The sequence below is a fragment of the Equus asinus genome, chromosome 29 (assembly GCF_041296235.1).
Source record: "Equus asinus isolate D_3611 breed Donkey chromosome 29, EquAss-T2T_v2, whole genome shotgun sequence".
In the NCBI taxonomy this organism is placed as follows: domain Eukaryota; kingdom Metazoa; phylum Chordata; class Mammalia; order Perissodactyla; family Equidae; genus Equus; species Equus asinus.
In genome coordinates, this window is record NC_091818.1 from 36,823,567 (window position 1) to 36,829,566 (window position 6,000).

The following is a 6,000-nucleotide window of genomic DNA, read 5'->3' on the forward strand; positions in this document are numbered from 1 at the left end:
TAAATTTCCATGGTCTTAGTAGCCATTGCCCCAAAATATCTCATGGTGGGCATGGACACTCTGAGCCAATTAGTAATATATTCTCATTAAATTGTACCTTTATCGCTAACAAATTGGCTTCACAAAATGGAAACTCATAGACCATTCAGCCCCTCTCCCAAGTTAAAATATTTACTGGCACAATGTAAATTAAAACAGGGACTTCAAGGATTTGAACATACTATACCAGACCAATTAGTGACGGAGTGATTATCCCCATAGCATCTTTATGTAACAGCCCAATTCTAACTGTTCTTAAAATTGGAAAGTATGAATCATGCCTCAGAGTAGATTCCCACAAAATTAATGCCATGATTTCACCCTTTAAGATTCCCATAGCCAATGTTATTTAAATTACTGACTCCATCAAATTTGCAACTATTTTGATATTCTGCTGTTATAGATTAGGCTAATATGCTCTGTTCAGCACCTATTCAACAGCCTATCAGCTACAGTTTGCCTTCACCTCCAAAGAGACAAGATTCACCTCTCTCCAGTTACCCACAGGTACCTGAACAGCCTTGCTATCACACACAATCTTTAACTTTCTCCAGGAGCAAAAGTATGACATTACATTGATGCCATCCTCCCCTGAGGAGATTCATTTGACACTCTCATTCAGGGCATACAAATACTCACAAAGGAGCTCACAAAAAGGACATAAGACATTACATATAGGACAAGACTCTGTCACTTTGATTAGATTCCTCAAAATTATTTGGTAAACATGGGACTGCTCCATCCATGCCACTGTCAAGAAGCAGCTATTGAACCTCTCAGCACTCACAGCATTAAAACATGTCCCCATCTTTTAGGCCATTTTGAAATATGTAGGCAAGACATGTTCATCATTTATAAATTTTACCTAAGCTCATTTTTGTTTTTATTTGCAAATTGGCCTACCTTGAATGGGGCCCCCTACAACAAAAGGTTCTCAAATCTGACCAAAATTGTAATACAGTTGTGTACCCCAGAGATTCCTTCTTTAGGGAAACTTTAGCAACTTCCTTTCATACATTTTGGATTCTCTGGGCAACCCATGATGCTCATAAGTTGTCCTTGGGCTTCTGTTACTGGAAAATACTCTCTTGACCCTGTGGTCTATACCAATAGAGTGGCAATTCTGGTCGCATCCTGGGCTTTCTGGAAAACAAAGGATTTCACATGCCTGAGTTTGTGACTCTCTGTATCCAACTTCCCTTCGTACTGTGCATCATGGAAATTCAACACAGCCACAGCAGCATCCTTGCTATAGGATAAAGCCAAACCTTGCCCTCTGGCATATTGCTACCTACATGAGAGAGTGACCCCCATTGTCCTCAGTCTCTTGACAAATGCCATGGTGCTTGAGGAGGTCATCCCTCTCTTAGACCCTTTGGCTAGCTGGCCAGTCCCTTAGGATCACCTGAGTGAACAGTACTGGAAGTTCATACACTTTACAGATACTATTGTTACCACTACATGTGATGGAGCTTGAGGGAGAAGTGTTACTTTTCATCACTTAACCATGATGTCCGTCACAAAGGATGGGACCCAAGGATCAATACAACTGGCCTGATTTCAGGCAGTCATCTTAGTACTGGATGCCCTGGCCAATAAATCAGCCTCATCTGCACATTTTTACAGAGTCTTGAGACATTACCAGTGGTCTGGCCATCTGATCTGGCCAGTGGCAGCAACAACAATTTCACATCTAGCTTGCCTCCTTTGGGGAGAAGAATCTGGGAATTTCTTGTCTCACAGATACCCAGAACATAAGTAAAGCTCATACGTGTCTCTACTAAAGCCACAGTATAAGGACTCACCAAAATGTTTCCTATACCCTTTGGAGTTCCAGACAATATTGTCAGTGACTTAGGCACTCATTTAACTTCTCAGAGTATGCAAAGCTGGGCTCTTAAGACATTCACAGGAACTTTCAGCTCCCTAATGACCCCAGCCTGCAGGCCTCATAAAACACCATCACGCTTACTTAGACGAATTCAGATTCAATTCCATTAAAAAATGGCATGTTTCAGTTACCAGTTAAATATCAGGAGTGAATTATAATAGTTGGATTCCATTTTTTGGTGTTTGCTGACAGCCTTTAAGCCTCACCCCTCACTCTTCTCTTCTGCTCCATAGCAACTGATAAGAAAGCCTAGATACCCCCTCCTTTGGTACTGGCAGGAAGTTCAAAACCATCCAAGCCCCTGCCCATGCGCAGGAACCATCACACGGGCCCCATACCCTACCGCCATAAAAACCTCAACCTAATCTTTCCTTTTCTCTCAAGCCATTTGTCCAGCAGGGAAGTCTGCTCTATTCCCCTGCAAAAGCCTCATAATATTTTCTTATTCTCTTGATGTGTGAATGGCTTCATCAGTCCTGACATTTAAACCAAATTTTGAGTAAGTGTGGTGGGGGGTGTCTATCCTGTTTCTTCAGAGTGTATACAACATAGTCAATGATCCATTTTGAATTGATTTTTTGTGAAAGGTATAAGGTCTGTGTCTAGGTTCTTTTTTCTTTTTTTTTGATATGATGTCCCAGCACCATGTCTTGAAAAGACTTTTTCCACTGAATTGCTTTGCCCCTTTGTCAAGATCAGGTGACTATGTTTGTGTGGGTCTGTTTCCAGACTCTCTATTCTGTTCAATTGGTCTATGTGTCTATTCTTTTGTCATACCACATTGTCTTGATTAGCTTTAGAGCAAGTCTTGAAGTCAGGTAATGTCAGTCTTCCAACTGGGTTCTTCACTATAGTATTGGCTATTCTGGGTTTTTCACCTTTCCATATAGAATATGGAATTGTAGAATAAGTTTGTCAGTATCAACAGAATAACTTCCTGCAATTGTGAATGGTATTACACTGAACCTCTAGATCAAATTGGGAAGAACTGACATCTTAGCAACACTGAGTCTTACAATTCATGAACAAAGAATATTCCTCCTTTTATTTAGATCTATTCTTGATTACTTTCCTTAGAGTTTTGTGGTTTTCCACATATAGATCCTTCCATTTTATTTGTGCTGTTGTAAATGACATTTTGCTTTTAATTTTAAATTTCATTTTTGTGTAGTTGTCATATAGACAATTAACTTTTTTTATATTAACTTTGTATCCTGTAACTATCCAATACTTGCTTATTCGTTCCAAGAGATTTTTTTTTCTGACTTTCTTGGGGGCAGTATTTTGTACATAGACAGTCAATTTATTTGCAAAAAACGTACATTTTTATTTCTTCCATCCCAATCTATAGATAATTTCCTTTTCTCATCTCTTTGCACTAGCTAGGACTTCCACTATGATTTTGAATAGGACATTCTTGTCTTTTTCCCAAGCTTAGAAGAAGAGTATCCAATTTCTTATCGTTAAGTATGTTAGTTGTAGGTTTTTTTAAAAAGATGTTCTTTGTCAACGTAAGGGAATTCATTTCTATTCTTAGTTTGCTAGGAGTTATTATCATAAACAGTTTTATTTTCTAAAATGCTTTTTCTGAATCAATTGATATTATCATACGGTTTTTCGTCTGTAGCTATAGATGTGGTGTATTACAAGAATTGAGTTTTGAATGTTGCACTAACCTTCCAGATCTGGGATAAATTCTACTGGGCTGTGGGTACATTAACTTTCATATAATCTTGGATTAATTTGTGTATATTTTGTTGAGGATTTTTGAGGGATTATTGCTTATGAGGGATATTGGTCTGTAGTTTTCCATTCTTGTAGTGTCTTTGTCTGGTTTTAGTATTAGAGTAATACTGGCCTCATAAAGTAAGTTACAAAATGCTCCCTGTGCTTATGTTTTCTGGAAAAGATTGTAAAGATTTGATATAATTAATTCTCTAGACATGTGGTAAAATTCACCTGTGAAACTATCTGGGCCTTGTGCTTTCTTTTTGGATTATTATTTATTAATAATTAAGATTATTAATTATTCATTCAATTTCTTTAATAGCTATATGGCTCTTCAGGTTATCTCTTTATCTTTGTGTGAGTTTTAGTAACTATGTGTTTCAAAGAATTGGTCCATTCTATCTAGTTTTCAAATTTGTGGCTGTAGAGTTGATAGTATTCTTTTATTACACTTTTAATTTTCATGAGATCAGCAGTGATGACTCCTTTTTCACTTCTGATATTAGTAATTATTTTTTTTCCTAGCATGGCTAAGCTTTAACAATTTTGCTGATCTTTTCAAAGAAACTGCTGTTCGTTTTATTGATTTTCTCTATTGGATTTTGGCTTTCAATTTCCTTGATTTATAATCTATTTCAATATATAAATTATAAAAGTGTTTCTTCACTTCAAGTTACATCTTGGAGGCCTGTTTATATTTGAAACTGAATTCCGGATATTAAAAGTAGAGCCAAATGACATATCTTGTTCATATCATTGACATTATCAAGCTGATTAGATACAGGTGGTAATCTAAACAATAAGATAATCATTGACCCCACTCAAGTTTGGAAGTGGCAGAAATGATGCTGTAGAATGCATTCAGATTCAATATTCCAAGGACAAAGGCAAAGTCAAATAGCAGAATTTAGGCAAATATCGCCTGAGACCAAATTTCAGTGCATCACAAGTCCCGTGTTATTTTCCATTGTATCTTCAATGCTTAGAACACTATGGATACAATGGATAATAAATTAATTAATGAATGAATAGTGGAGGGATAAATTGTTCTGATCTTTTCTAAAGAGCAAGTTGGCAATATATTTCACGATTCTTAGATTTTTCAAGTTCATTGATTATGATTTTCAGAATCTTATCTGGGGATTTCCTAATATTGTATTCAAAGATAAATATATAAGATGTTAGCTGTAGGATTATTTATAAACATGAAACAATACAGACTAAATATGTAAGAATAGGTAAATGAATGCACATACCATTTTAGGTATACTAAGTGATAAAATATCACATATCTTTCAAAATCATGATTTCAAAGAATAATTAAGTGCACGAATTTGTCTTCCAAATAAAGGTTGCAGGGCACAAATCTACAGAAGAAATAAGATCAACCTTTAGAAAAAAGGACTGAAGGGAAATTCTAATTGTGTTCTCTTGAATAACGTGATCATAGGTGATTTTATGAGAAATAAGTGCCCAGTTTATGTTGGCTATTGTTATTTTTATTAATACTTTTAACTTTGCCTTAATTAATTAATTTCATTTCTAAATGTTCTAAATTAAGCATGCTTTACTTTCATAATGAGAAAGATATTCAATAATACAAAGGGAATATTTAATAATGTTCCTTTCTTCCAGATTTACTTCTTTATGAAATAATTAGAAAAAGAGTAATTGTTGAGTTCTTAAGGTTTTTAATGCTCATGATTAGAAATGAAGAGTTGTGAACTATATTTGTCCTACATGGAAGAAAATCTTAGCCATAGGGGAAGAAAATGGCAAAGATTAAGAATTTTTCCATTTCATATAAAATCTAACTGGTCTATTCAGTATTATCAAAGAGGAATCCTTAATAATGAAATAAATCAGTCTTTACTGTAATAAACTCTAGAGCAGTCTTCATACGGTTATCTACATTAAAAAATAGCTTAATGAGAAAGCTAGACTTGTACTACGCCACCTGCAAATTGGAGCATCTTCCCTCCTGACTTTTGATATGGGCTCTTATTTGAAATTACTATTTATATTTTCTGTCCATGATGTCTTAATATGTCTTGTCAATGTCAAGGGCTACTCATTGTACTTCAATGTCAGCTGCTCAAGAGGCAGCTGCCTATATCTTTGAGATGATAATGAGAGCTCTACAAGAAGAATCTTAAGTATATCACATAGTCTATAGTTTAGGACGGAATATCACAAATACAACTCCCCAATATGGTGAAAAAATAAGCACCATGTTAATTTGACATAGTACCAAACATACACACAAGCTTCACTTTATTTATGAAAATATTCTTTGATGTTAGAAATGAAATGGGACTTTGAATGTTTGGAGAAACTCACTC